The 15296-nt window shown below is 37.4% G+C and overlaps 1 protein-coding gene across 15 annotated transcripts in view; it reads left to right on the top strand.

Moving 5' to 3' along the window:
• Positions 1 to 15296, top strand: part of dnc (phosphodiesterase dunce) — a 423146-nt gene that overhangs the window by 303639 nt on the left and 104211 nt on the right. The window contains exon 1 of one of the 15 annotated variants that reach the window (XM_043424784.1): positions 11604 to 11835. The exons of the other annotated variants lie outside the window; for them this stretch is intronic. The gene's annotated coding sequence lies outside the window, so the exon portion shown is untranslated. Of the gene's footprint in view, positions 1 to 11603; positions 11836 to 15296 lie in introns of those variants that run through there. 15 annotated transcript variants of the gene reach the window in all.

Below are 15296 nucleotides of genomic sequence, written 5' to 3'. Positions count from 1 at the left end.
CAGTTATTGACCGAATTAGTCATCTCAAATACTTCAGCACTTGAAATTTTCGCCGGTGTCAAGCCTCTGTACTGGTGTGCGTCTATGTTTAGAGAGAAAGAGAGAGCAAGGACGAATTCGAACACTGATGATCAAACATTCGAAATATTCTCGGAACGTACTTTAATTCGCAAATTCCATAAGCTGATGAATTTAATTTATTAGTGGAATTGTGGTTATTCCCTTGGGAATGAATTCTGTAAAGTTCACTAATTGGTATTCGCTTGTAAGAATGGGACGAATGGAATCTTATGAAATTTGATAAGCGTACAGTGATCTGTGAGAATTATGACTTTCAGGTTTGTAGAACATTGAACGAGAAAGAAGACGGAAGGATATAGAGACGGTGAGGAAAGGAAAAGAAGAGCGACAGGGAAAGAAAGGGAAAAAGTAATTGAGCAGGTTCGAGAGTAGAAGGGATAAAGGAAAATGAAATAGCGTAAGACAATAGTGGATTTAATTAAGAGCACTGTGACACAAGCAGCGAAGCTATTAACGATATTTCCTCTGCTATCGGCTCGCGACTGATCGATGTTGCGGCATGGAGGCTGCTGCCTGGGTCAGTGACGTAACTGGAACCTCCGCCCCCAAGTTCTGACGTCATTGATGCCCTCAAATGCTCCACTCTCGGGCAAGTTTTTGCAGGTGCGGTTCTGCAAATCTTCGTACCACGCGACGATCACGCTTTCGTCTAGGGACACGAGATCTTCCAATCATAATTCGTCACTAGGATCTCATGGCGTATCAGGGAATACCGTTCGTAATACAGAATCACAAAGACACTGGCCGCATTGTCATCCAATTAGCAGTATTTGGCGAACTTTTCTTTTGATCTTCGACAATTCATGGTGTCCCGGATTAGTTTTTTTTTTCCATCAGTATTCGAGGAAATTATTCTATAAAGATTATTCGATACGGAAAATTGTTCAGTCGCGTATCCTTTAAAATTGCTGGTGGAAAGAGAGTTCGCAATAAATATAATTTTATTCAGGAGCTTTTGTTTTATTCAAAAGTGCTTGTAATGAAGTTTGCATAGAAAGTGCCGAATAAACGTATACGGCCCTATACAGCATAGGACACTCCGACAAACGGGTGATGGTCTATTGTTTCGAGAGGGTGAATTCCCCGACTCGAGAGATCTCCACATCCCGCTCTCGTTCTTCCTCCCTTGCCGCTGACCCCGCGTACCCATTTTCCAGAGATTAAGAAATCTCACGTTCCTTGCTGGTCTTCGTTTCGCTCGTTGCACCGATAGATGCACACCCTTGGCCTCCACGCCCTCATTTTCAAAGGTCCAACATTCTTGTAGCTCATGTTTCACGTTGCGCAGTTACAAACTTTTAGCAATATTTCAGTTAGCAAAGTGCCTTCCACCTTAATTCTTATCAAATACTGGATATTCAATTACATTCAATTACAAAATGACCTTTTTTAAGGTGCTTGGTGAAACATTTTGAGTGAGTAGATTTGTAAATAAAATATTGCTCCTTTTTTCAAATTCACAATGTAAATTCGAATATTTTCTGGTATTCTTCAGTCGATTCGAAATACCGACAAACGTACCTGCACCACAACCATTTTGCTTGAATAAAAACATTTGCGAAATGCAAAATTTTTTATTCTCCAATCGTTGACACCTTCGAAGTGTCCGAGTGCACGTGCATAATATTAGATTAAAAAATGGATCGCAGGCCATTGTAATGGAATATTCGTTAAAACTTCGCAGCTTGGCTTGATTGATTTCTGGTGAAATGCGGAGTTATTTACACTTGTCAGTTATTTCGAAAGCTTGATCAATTGTGCAGTGTTCAATTCTGTGAATAAAAATAACGAGCAAATAAAGTAACAATGAAATTCCGCCTTATTGTATTTCGTATCATAATCACAATTTTGTAATTACAGTACAAATACGAAGCTTGGAATACAATTACGAAGGTTTCCATATTTCAAAAACTATGCACATCCATATTTTGCTACGAATACTCAGGGTAAAAAACGACCCAATATAGAACGAGGGAAAATATGAAAATTACATGCGTTTGTGAATTTTCGGTAAAATGAGAATCAACTTGATTTTTTCATCCCCTTCTTTTCATTTTCATTTTGTCCAAATAGAACGAATGTCTTTGAAAATAAAAAAACGTTTTCGCTCATTGTCCAAACCTTGTTACTCCGATCACGATCGAACCCAGTCAGATGATCTTGAAAACGAAGGGAAATTAAAATCACAATCCTCAAATTTCGCTGATCGCTGCTTCAATCGTGCCTTTACTTCCCGTCCATCCTCATTGCAGCCTGTAAATATTGTACGCTCCCAATGAGCGAGTCCCTCTCGTGGCCAAGTTGCAAACGAATACAGAACCATTGGTAGGTTCGCACACGGTTATCCTTCGTAGAGAAATGTGTGGAAACATCTTTTCACAAGTAGCATCGAATATGGTAGATTTCTCCCTTACCTTGTCATGTTCTTATTCCTACTTTATCGTGATGGTTTCGAAAGCCACGTCCAGTTGGAAAGGTAGGTTTGCCCTCTATCGATGCATGGGAGGTAACAGAATAAGCGAAGCCTAGAACTCTGTTTTAATTTTGGTTGATAAAAATCACGAGTTCCTCACTGCATGTCCGATAATTTAATTTCTCTGTTCTACGAATGTGCACATACGTAAGTGAAAATACAACAAAAACGTGAAGTATCTGAGTAAGTGGCCGTGGAGAATTTTGTGTCGTAGGATTAGTTTTTTGTATGAGAAACAATTAGCACATATGGCATGTTTCTTCCAACACGGGGTCCGAAACAGAAAAAATAGGAATCATGAAAAAATTATTGACATCCCTGCGTATATATATTCAATCCGTTAACAAGTTGTGAAGTTGCGAGTCATCATGATTCTGGCCTTATAAGCCCGAGAGCATTTCAACGTATTCCATTATTTGTACGATTCATTAGCACATTGTGAATATTCAAAAAAGTCATCAGATTCGTGTAAAGTCTCAGTGCGTTCGGTACATTCTGCTGCGAGTTTTGAGTTAAGCTTAAAGCTGCCTCAATTCATGAGAAGCGAATGGTCTCGAATTCTATAATATCTAGGTTCGTTTAGCCAGCAGAATACTGTCGGAAAATTCCATGAAAAAATCAATCAATTTCTACGACAAACATCACTGATTGCGACTTACAAGTTTTACATTTTTTTGACGTAAAAAAAAATCATCAAACTTGTTGGTCGTTTTATGGTAGTTTTTTACACCGAAGTATTTCACTACGAAGCATGAAGCATAGATAAGAAATACCTGTTGCACATTTCACATAATTCACTTAAATAATTGTAGAAAACATTAAAAATAAAAAATGTCTTGAAAAACAGTTTCTGGAGTAAAAAGAACATTTTTTCACGTGGAGTGATCCGACGGTAGTTCATAAAAAAATATGATGAGATCGGGAGTGTTTTGGATCTCAACTGGGTATTCAATACTCAAGTCTTTTTGTATACCATTTGTTTCCTGCTTGTCCAATTCCAAACCTACTTTATCATGGATCAATTTTTTGTTTGTTTCAGGTAAGTGTTCGGAAGCATTTCACGAGACTTGTTTCTTCAGCAAGGTCGTGCACAACCGGTTACGTAAGTGCTTTGCGAATTTGCGTGAAAGCAGGTATTACACGAATGAGTGATGAATGTAATAGAAAGGCGATGAAAAATTCATTGGCCAGCTGAAGATCGTCGAGATCAGTTAACGGTGAATTTTTCATGATACTCTTTTCATCGATTGTTTTTGATGAGTTTTTCATATTTATATTTGTAATCGGTGAAGCGTTTGCAGCTCGAATCATTGTACCAAGAATATTCATTGGAACAAAGTTCAAGATTTTATAATATTTTGTGCTTTTTTTAATGGAATTTCGATCACAAAACAACGTTGGGTAAGCGAATACAAACAAAATATGAAAATTCATCGCCCAACCCGTTGTCATGACATGAACCATTTCAGATGTATAATTGTGCTACGTGTAGTATCAGCACAAGTTTTCCCCATTGTGATTAATTTTTAAAAATAAATTGAAATTAATTTTATGAAAAATACTTATTTGGATTGAGAAATGGAGGGGAAGTTCGGCTCCACGTGGCGTGGGGATTCTCGGTATATGCGTCGTTATGTCTCAATGCTTTCGGAACTTTTTTCGTGTGGCATGTGACTAGTGCAATCAGCGTTTCGTGAATCTACATTTATTGATAGTTCATTACAATTTAAAATGAGTACAGAAATTAGGTAAAGATTGTCGGTATTAAAGTTCGAATTTCGATACAAACTTTGACAGAAAAAAGCTCCGATTTCGATATAAATTGCTGAAGATTCGGAGAGAAATGAAAAAGAAATCTCGTGTAAACTATAGGACTCCGAACTGAGGTCTCTTCCAGCATGGGCTTTTCACTCTTCTAGAATATCGTGGTAGAACTACGTGCACGTTCTCCTTTGCATTTTTTCATTGACTGTAACTACTCGATATAAAGGCGGGATTCAATATTCAAGTTTCGTATTTGCTTTTTTCGAATCATTGTTAACACGTTAAGGCTGAGATAAGAAAACATCATACAAATTTATTTGTTTATTCACACTATTACCGACATCTTCATGATCGATATTTTGAGTCCTTTTATTTTCGTATTTTAAAATTTCCATATTTATTCGGTTGCACAAGATTTTTTCATGTTTCGTTGCTTGGTGCTCTGAACAAATTAGCAATTGCCTTCGATCTCTACAATCAACTTGCCATGGAGCTTTTAACAGGCAAAGCTATTTTTAAAATAACAAAATATTACGTATGTTCCGTAAACTCCTCATGCATCCTTAAAGTACACGCATCCCATTCAGAATGGAAAAGCAGCAGCAGCGTGTGCAGAGGTCGCAACTTGACTTTGCATTATAGATCATTTCCCCTCTATTTTTCATGCTTCCTGCATATCTCTAGATAAGCATGAATTCTAACCTCAATGTAGTAATAACGTAGTGCTACACGAAATGAAAAAAAGACAACTATTTATCGTTCTACTCCGGAGAGTGCACACTGATGTGTCAAAAAATATCAAAAAATGTGACTTAAGGAAGTTGAGGCATTAGAATGAAAATGATGTCATCGCTTTTAAACCGATTGCATCTTATAAAGTGAAGTGTAAAAAAAATCAGTTAAATTTTCAGACAGTTTAGGAGCGTTGTTGCTGAGAAAAATCAATAACAATTTGGGCCAAATAACATGTAATCTTATGGAAGTCAAGACACATTCAGTGATATCTCCGTTAAAAATGATGCTAAAAATATGAAATTTTTTGGGCAACATGAGCAAGGTTTGCTGAATAATGTCAATTTTTTTCAGATTTATTAGGAGGATTTGCTGAGATTATATTAATAATAATCTGTTTCCCGTGCAGTTTTTCGAGGCTAGGATCGTCACCGTTCGTGTTTTCGACTGAGCTTTCACTAGTTTTTTGTCTTTTTTTCCCCAACTTTTCTTTAAAGTGTATGCAACATTGCCAAACTGTAAACTGGCCTAACTTTTGAAAGGTACAGGTCATAACTTTTGGGTAAAAAAAATGACTGTACAGCCTCAACTTCCTTAATTAGCCAATTCCGTTTGTAGTCCGTTTTCGATCACCTTTTACGCCCGTCACAAGGATTATTTTAACACAAATTTGTTACAACCGAAGATATCAGGACCGGATTCACACCACTACACTGCTTATTACGAAATTTATGTGTCGCGATTTCAATAAAAATTCACGGACAAATCCGGTAGAATACACGCGAGGCATGTGACATATGACAGCGACCGTATTTACGAATCTTTTGACATTTCCGACGTTCTTCATTGCAACGACTGAGGTCCAACGTAGCTGATTTGCGAAATATTCATAACTTCTTTTTCTGAGACCACTTGAACAATAATAAGGGTGAAAAAATTGGAAAAATAATTTCGACACATTAGCTCACAATTTTCCCTGAACGATGGAGAGGAATCTTGCTTTATCATGACGTGGAAGTTCATAAGGTTGTCACTTTTCCATTTTTTTAAATAAAATTCGTACTGATATAGGCGATCATTTGCGTAATGGAGAATGAATGAAGTACCGTTTCACCCCTCAAAATTATTCAAATCTCAGTGAAAATATAACAAAATGACTTTTTTACTGGCCCTTTACAAAGACGTTTTTCTTTCAACTTGATTGGGATAGAAAAGAGAAACAAAATTAGAGAAGAAAAGGCTCAAGTAGCAATACGAAGGGCGCATTCTAACCGAATCATCTGTCGCTGTACGCAGTGTTTCTTAGGTCATTCAGAGTCTCATTTTATGACGGGAAACGTTCTCTAGGAAATCACTTTTTCTAACACCACCTAGATGCAATTCCAGAAGCGTCCACGGTTCGAGAAAGTTCAACGTAATATCCTAACGGACGTGACGTATTGGGTCTAGGATGAAGGATGATTAATGTTTTCCAAGCCCCCATTGGCGAATGTGCAAGATTGAAAGAAACCTACATCACTTCTTGAAAGAAGTAATTTAGACTAATGCAAAGTAGACATGTGGAAATGGAAATAAAATAAATAATAATCGAATTAGGAAGCAGCTGGTGCTCGAATAAAATAGATTGGGTTGGTGTAAACAATATTTTTTCCTCTTATACACACACACAACACACTGGGAAAAATTGAATGGAGATGCTGTATGAAAGCATTTGCAACGGGACAATAATAATAAATATACAAAAATTCTGTATCTGAGAGGAAAAATGTGGTTTAATAAAACGAGGAAAGTATCGATTTGTCAACATCACAGCAATAATAATTTTTCATTTTGTAATACAATCAGGAGGGGTGACATTTTGTTTTTTATTTTTATTTTTTTCAACCCTCCCTATGCTTTTTCCTTTTATCTCTTTGTCGTTTTGTCTGATACGGCAGCAACGCCTTGGCTACACACCTTTTCGCTAATGCTTTGTCCCTAATGCTTCCGTACTGGTCCCCAGTGGTTTCATTTCTCCGCATATACTCCCTCAAGGGTGTACGTGAGAGCTTAAGGGACCCAAATGCGGGGAAAAACAGACAAGATTCCAAGTGACGAGAAATCCATGCCAATGATGGAAAACATTTACGATGCTTTGTCCATAAATCCAGTCACTTCATTTCTTCATCTAACTAAAGTTTTTCGTGAACTTTGCCGCGTCATTCATTACATTTGCTCTTAACGTTGGAGCCAGAATTTTCAATCGAATGTGCAAGCGTAAAAACCAACGGTTTTTTCGATACTTTAAGCCAAATCACTACATTGTGACATCACGAAAAAATTATTAAGTCAATTCAATAGAACAATCTCCGAATTTCGTCAAGTTACAGATTTCACATGACAGATAAGTAAGAAAAATGATTAAAATCAATCAGTTTCTTTACCCGATCAATAAATAATGTTGAAAATTTGGAGCATCTCACGCGGTTGGTGGATAAGAAAACTGGGGGATCAAATATCCTTCCGGAGGTAACGCGAAGATACGGTGAAAGCGAAAACACTCCCCTTCTTCGAATTGTTACGATACGGAATGTCGAGTGAACAACAGCCACGTACCTCTTAAAGCTTGGTACGTTCACCATGCACGAAAATGGACCGCGATATTATGTAGCCTGAACTTCCTGGTACGTGGGGCTCATTGCCGAGCCTGCGCAAACTTTTCGGCACTAAAAGCTCCAGGTTACGTGACACATTGTACACTCGACTGCTTTCAAGGGAAACTGGGCTAATGACAAGCAGTTAATAATTATTTTGGAAAAGTTATTTGCTAAGAAACTATAGAATGTGTGTGTGTGTGTGTGTGTGTGTGTGTTTGGAATGACAGTTATTTATTTTTCATCACCGTCAATCGGAAACGGAAGGTTCTATAGAACGATTCTTTGTTTTTAGTGGAATTGGCACCCACGGATGAAATTTATCATGAAAAGCGAATTTTTATGGAAATTTAGATAGCGAGATTCTGTTTTTTTCTTAAATCACGATCTTTGATAATAACTTTATTCTGATTCATGTTTTTTCTATGGATTTGAAATAATTTTATTGGAAATTTTTATTCATATGATATCACGTCTTGGGAAATCAGAGATTTTGGAAATGGAATGCTGACTCGTATCGAATTTATTCTCTGCAGATATGATAGCTTTATTTATCCGTTTCTCCATTTCCTATGCACCGTTTTATGTAGTGAACACACTCTGTTGAAGTGCCTTTGAGAATTGAAGTTTCGAAAATAGCATTCGTTCTTTTTTTGCCACACATTTTAGCGAGTTCGCTTTAATTTTTTCGTACACAGTTTTTGAGGATTTGAAGTGTAAAAATAAAAGTAGTTTCGAATTTTTTCCCTTCCCCTCAAATTAAAACCAAAGATTGTCGATAATAAAAATCCAGTTATCGAGCAACTTTTGTTGCAAATCATCTCGAAAGTGATTCCGCTAAAATTTTGGCTGGAATTTAAAATCCTCTCGAACTTTATCAAACATCGTTTTTTTTTACTGTCACATTATTATTCCATTCCACATCAACGAACCGCAATTTTTCTTGATAAAAAATTAGTCGTTCAAAATTGTGTTGTCTCGAAATAAAAAATGGATTGGAAAAATTCATCAAATTTATTACTCAACTTTGTTTTGAATACATTTATGCAACAAGTCATTGAACTCAATTTACATCTTGATACGCTCAACAACCCCTGTTTTTTACTTCATCACCAAGTCGAAGGAACCACATGAGAGCTTATATCGCGTGAAAGTTTTATACAATTTACGAATGCTTGGATGACAAAATTGGTAAGAGGGATCTCGGCGGCAAAATATTATCTCTTTGTCGAGGGTGAATATTTTGTTAAAAAGTAGCATCTTGAGTTCCTCGTCGAGGTTTTACCGTGGGAAGATTTCTCTGTTTCGTTTGCAATGCAAAATTATTATCTCATCATAAAGTTTTTTTGATAGATTGCTCGTTTCTCCAGGGTACTGATAAATTTTCATTACAATTTGTCAAAGTATATACAACGAGGCCCCTGTTGCATCTGTAATATTGAACAGCTCTGTGAGAAATATTTCTAAAAAAGATCAACACGTTGACAGAAAAGAGAAAAAAATATTTTTCGGAATCAAAATTCAATTAAATTTCGTCCCATTTTAAGTTCACTTAAAAAATTAAATCATTTTAAAAGTAGAAATTCCCAACGCTCTCATTATAAATTAATTCAATTTCATGAAATAAATAATTATTGTTAACAAAACAAAATAAAAATTATTAGTTAATGAAAAAGGTTAACTGTGCAAATATAATAACATAAAAATATTCTTGTCTCGTCGAGTCATTTGATGAAAATAACAACAAAAAGTCTCACACACAAACATGCATGCTTGGCTTCCGTTATATTCATTCATTCCATTCGTTACTTTAGTTTATTAAAAAATTGCAATTCAATATAAATTCATAAGTGTCATCAAATACAGTCAATACATTTATTTTCAATTTTTCATTTTCGATTTAAATTTTGCGATGCATGCACGTGTTGTGATGTTCGTTCATGCAGTAGGTACTTCCCGGCTGAGATCAGACTCGTCAGTTTTACGCTTTCGCCACCCTCGACAGGTCTATTTTTAATCTTGGCCTATACCCGCGATATTGACATCAGGGTCCTGACACTCTCGGTTACGGTCATGGGCTATTCGAGTCCACTACTACGTCCACAAGGGATAGCCTCACGATCGATTTGTTTTCTTTGAACAGGTCGAGATCCGCTCACGCACTCATACCACCAATGCGATATATTGTAACCTCAGCCCAGGTGCGAGCAGACAGTGCGTGATTGCACGGAGTACACAGATCCAAAGTAAAATAAAAAAAGAAGTAAAAAAAATCACAGAGCATTCGAGTCTCAAATGCTTGCGGTCGTTCAGAATAACGTCGATCATAAATTTAATGAAAAATTCGAACCTAGTCAATGGCATAACGGTGAACATATGACGATGGAAGAGTGGGACCAGTTTTGAGAAGAATTGAAAAATTTATGGGAACGAAGCTTAAAAAAGAAACAGAAAAATCGTTTCTATTTCCACTATTGAGCTTCAAGTCTGTTTTACATCGTGACTTCATCGGTAGATTTATTTATTCATATTTCGATGAATTTATTGAGAAACGTATAAAAAGAAGTGCTTCTGGGATTTTTATTCGAAAAAATCAAAGTGTCAATAGAACATGAATTCATGAAATTCAACTTTGTGGTTGAAAACAGTGAAAGTCAATTACGTGGTCAGTAAATGGAGAGACAAAATCAATACTATCTTGATAATAATACAGTATTGACGCTACAAACGATCGCAACTGTTTTCCAAATGACAAACAGCGATAAAAAGAATAAAGATCGAATAAAAGAGGGAAAAATTTCAGGCGAAGTATTTCAAGCTCTACGGATTTCTTCATTTTCATTGCCCCCTCAAAGTGCGCATTTATTACTTCGAATATGGCGTAAATCGTGGACGAAAGGCACGAAACGAACGCAAAAAAATAAACCCGACGAACGAAGCTCTATGCGATTATCTTTATCAGTCATAAAATACAAAACACCGTCGCAATGATATGAAAAATGGTTTTAGTAATTTGCGAAGATGAGAATGCGATTTATTTATTTACCGATAGCCGCCTGCGGCAGATCGTCAGGATTATTCGATAAATAAGAGCAACTCCAGGTTCCACCACCTCCTTTCGTTCTCATCGTAAAAATACTAGAGACGTTAAAACGTACGAAAGAAGATCACGTGTGCGTAGCCAACTCGGTGCTGGGTGAATCGCGTGATCGTAAAAACAAAAATACGTAGATAAAACGAAGTTGAATTAAATATGAAGCGCTCTACGATAATGCACGCGTTCACGACAGACTGCGCAGCTGATCATCGATATGACGACACTCTCATCATCCTTTTTAAATATCGTCCACAAATGCATATGCATATAGACGCGCATAAGGCGTCTATGCATTATAATAAATATACCTTCATACAGAGCTCTTCAAAAAACCTTCTCGCTCATGGCCAGAAACACAATTTTTCACGCGTTGAATCAACCCATCACCCATTCGATCGATCATTTCATTTTTCCCCTTTTTCAACACCTAAGAATGTAACCGGAGGGACAAAGCCTGCAAAAATCCACCAGGAAGTATCGTGAGACTGTGTCTAAATGTGCCGCTATATTTTTTGTATATTCGTATATATTTCACATATTTTTATATATATACATCAATATTATACGAGCCACGATAGCCTCAGCACTCTCAGGGTCCGAATGCGTGTGCGCAAAAGAACATCGTAAAGTTGGGCGAGAGTTTGCGCTGTTAGGCGAGTTCAGCACCGCACTACGACCGAGCAGCCCGTGTGTATAGACACGAATGTAAATACATATTGGTGTATATATTGCCTATACATAGTCACCCCCCTTGGTCGCACAGCGGAGCTGTTGCTGTCTTGCTGTCTCGTGACGCAACTCTGATGGCAGAAGAGTGTAGTGCACGCTTAGTATCTGCTCATGATTCACGTGGTAATGCTCTCTTGGAGCTTCCGGTTTCAACGGCTTTCGTGTATTTCGAGGATTCGTGTAGTGGATAAAAATTAGGGGGGTTTCGAAACCACGTGAATTGGAGCATCGTCAAAACGCTCGATTTGTGAGGGGAAAATCGATAAAGTTTTTTTAAAGTCGCAAAAATTTTAGTACATCGGATGGACTGTGTTTTTGTTTTCTGGGTGAGTGAGTGGTGAATTAAGTTTTCAAACAGTTGATTGAGTTGATCGGCGATGGTGAGCTCGTAGTAAAATTCAAACTGAAACACGTACGATGCACAAGCATTGATCTCGAGCCTCGTCGAGCACACGTCGAAAGTTTGCACCGTTACTAGTAGCTGTGTACAAACCAATTGATAAGGGACTTCATACCATGTCTATTCATCGATGTGAAAAATGTATCTATCAGCTGTTAGCAAACAAAGCACGTCATGCCCTTTTGTTAATCAAGCTGGCTTCAATAAGGCCTCGTGGATTTTCAAACACGTTTAATCGAGCTTCCAGTTATGTTGGAACTTATTGGTCCAAGCTGAACCGAAAGTCTCGAGCATCTTCTAAATTTAGGGACCCCATTTGGATCGAAATAACTACGAACACTTGATAACTTTCGATTATTATTATTTTTCGATCATTCAATAATGGAAGCCCAATTCTTCGATTGACAACATTCTCTCCCAATTGAAAAACAAGCCAATGTTTTCATTCGACTCGAAAGTATACTGTAAAACCGGAATTTTCTCGTATACGAGAGTGCGGCAGGGCTCACGCTGGCTTTTTTTTTGACACTTGACGTCGAGCCGCTACCGCGTCTCTTGATGAAGAGATGGAAACGATGGAATATCTTAGTCTTGATCAATTTCAAGTTGAAGGGTGAACATACAGTTTGTCTAGTTCATCGCGAATCTATCTGAGCTTGTTTCAGCAGATTTTGTACGTACATTTTTGCGGATTACTTTGAGGACCTTTTACCTATACAAAAATACGAATTCATAGTTTCTCACGTGACTATACACTAATATAGTTATGAAGGAGCGAGAACATCGAAGAAAAGTCAGACTGATGATGAAGAGGCTCGTTCGGCCCACCAACGGTTGAAAAGATGGCTCCCTTTTTTCCTTCGTACACTAGAGAAAATGAGAATGTTTTTTGCGCCCCATTCGTATCCCTCCACTTTCTCTCCTGTGCTTTTCCTCCTTTTCTCTCTCTCTCTCTCTCTCTCTCTCTCTCTCTTTTATTCGCGTAAAAATGCAGGAATGGACGATGAAACGACGAGGGTTTGAGAGAGGAAAGCTCACTCTTCTGTATGTATCTCCCTTCGGCTCTCTAGTTCGTGTTCAGAAAAACCACGGGTAGGATACAAAGAACGGAAAGCAGGAAGAGACTCTACGTGGAAAAAAATGTATGGGTAGTCGTATGTCAAGTGACGTGGCTTTTTATGGTGCAAAACAACACATTTTTCGAGACTGTGAAAGAGGGTTGGAGAAAGAGAGGGGAGATTTTTTTCGAACTTTTCCTCCTGGGCTCTTTCTTCACTTACTATTTAATTTTTATTTAATAAAAATATATATATATATATATTTCACACGTGAAACGTTAAAATGCAGAGGATAACATTTTATCCACAAACTCTGTAGGCAAGCTGTGTCGAAGCGGCTCATACGTTTTATTCTTGCCGTCATGTTTTTTTAGTCAAGATACTTTGGAAAAGAATCCTCAATCACTGTGATTAAGATTTAACGAGACTTGGATTGTTCGTGACTATAAGTTTGTTGAGAATCTCAACTTTTCACTGACACACCGCCTGAAAAGTCATACGGGAACGCGCGCAGTGGGGAATCACACTTGTTGCAAAGAATCCACAAGTGGAAACACGTCGAGAGTTATCCCAGCTTTTTACATGACGCTGAAGTTTGCAACGTTGGAGTCCAACGAAATGATGTAGAAAAAACTCTCCAATAATTCCAGTAATTCTCCAATTCTGTTACCTGCCTAATTTGCAATTCGTAATTTTTTAGCCTTCACCAATGATTCGAGAAATAAAAAATTATTGAATTACAAATATTATTGTCGTTAATTTCGTTGGGCTCGAACGTTGCAAAATTCAGTGTCGTCTTTTCTCCAACATGAATCATGAACGAATCGACGTTGGGCACGTCCCAATTTGTCATATCAACACAATTTAAGGAAGTACTTAAATCCTGCTCTGCTGTTTACAAAAACTTGCACTTTTTGAAACTTCTCTGGTAGTCACTTGAAGGTCCCAATTTTTCAGCTAATCTCACACTCTACAATGACGACATTTGTTCTTGAATTTATGCAACGTTTTGAATATAAAATGAAACCAAATATTAAAATATTTGACGCAGAGCGATAGAACCTTCTCGTGACCTGTGAAGCGTGCGATAACAAACTTGGTGTCAACGTGACTACAGTCACGATAATACAAATCTCGGTTGTCCACCTGTTCGTCAGTACCTTTATGTGTGGCACTTATATCGATACTCAATAATCGTAGCTGTGCACGAAGCCTTTCCTGCTGCTTACAATATCTATAGAAATCGTTCAGATATAAGCATGCACGTATATCTTTCAATGTGTGTATACACACGTACCAATATCCATATCTATATCAATGAGTCCATTGTTTCATACGTGCATGAAAATTCTGGATCCTTCGTTGCTGTTTTCTGACCCTAAAAAATCGCAGTATCGTTTTTCAATATCGCGGTCGCTCTATAGTTCGGTGTTTTATGATTTTTCAGTAGTAATTTCAAGGGTCGAATGAATTCAAAACTTTACGATTTTTCTACGTCTTGTATACACGTCGGGATTAATTTTTTAATCAAGCGCGCAATTTTTGATTGATGCATGCGACACACTTTTGTAGACTAATCATTTAATGGATTATTAATAACGCTTACGTTAGTTAGTACATCCTAAACCTAGGAATACATACAAAAAACGTTTTTCGTACCAACAATTCAAATACAGAAAATCAACTATTTGATCTGGCCGAAATTTAGTTGGTTAGTTAAGAAATAAGGAAATCTGTTTAACTAAATTATACATAAAATATACTGAATTTTCTTTCGACGTAGACATTTGCATAGATAATTGATCTGGTTCGTCATCGATAAGTACACGAAGAAAAAATCCGACTATCAAAATATTTGCTATTTTTCACAAATCGCGTGGGCTAATATAGTAATACATTTCAACAAATTTTGGGTTATATTGAACGAACCAATATGATTCGTATACAATAAATTCGTATACAGAATAGGAGAAAAAATCCGACAGCAATTAGGTATGCGGTTGGTGTATGGCTTCGGTGGTTTCCCACGTTAAACAGCCTCGGACGAGGCTTATACTTGGATGGGTGACCGCTCAGCCATATACATAAGCTCGTGCGTCAATCACGAAGGAGGAGACAGTTCGTCTGAGCTTTTAGTGGCCCCAACTATCTGGAACTTGGGATAAATATAAGCGCTTTATCTGCTGGGTTTTCCACAGTTTCTCTAGCCCTTGTGCTAATACGATACACTTGTGCATGAGAAAAGGGTGGCTGCAGGCAACACTTTGAGCGGTCTCACAGGAACGGACATAGGAGTAGGAACATTGAAGTGAAGAACAAACTGAGATTG

The sequence above is a fragment of the Venturia canescens genome, chromosome 1 (assembly GCF_019457755.1).
Source record: "Venturia canescens isolate UGA chromosome 1, ASM1945775v1, whole genome shotgun sequence".
In the NCBI taxonomy this organism is placed as follows: Eukaryota; Metazoa; Arthropoda; class Insecta; order Hymenoptera; family Ichneumonidae; genus Venturia; species Venturia canescens.
This window is presented reverse-complemented; position numbering and strand designations above follow the sequence as displayed.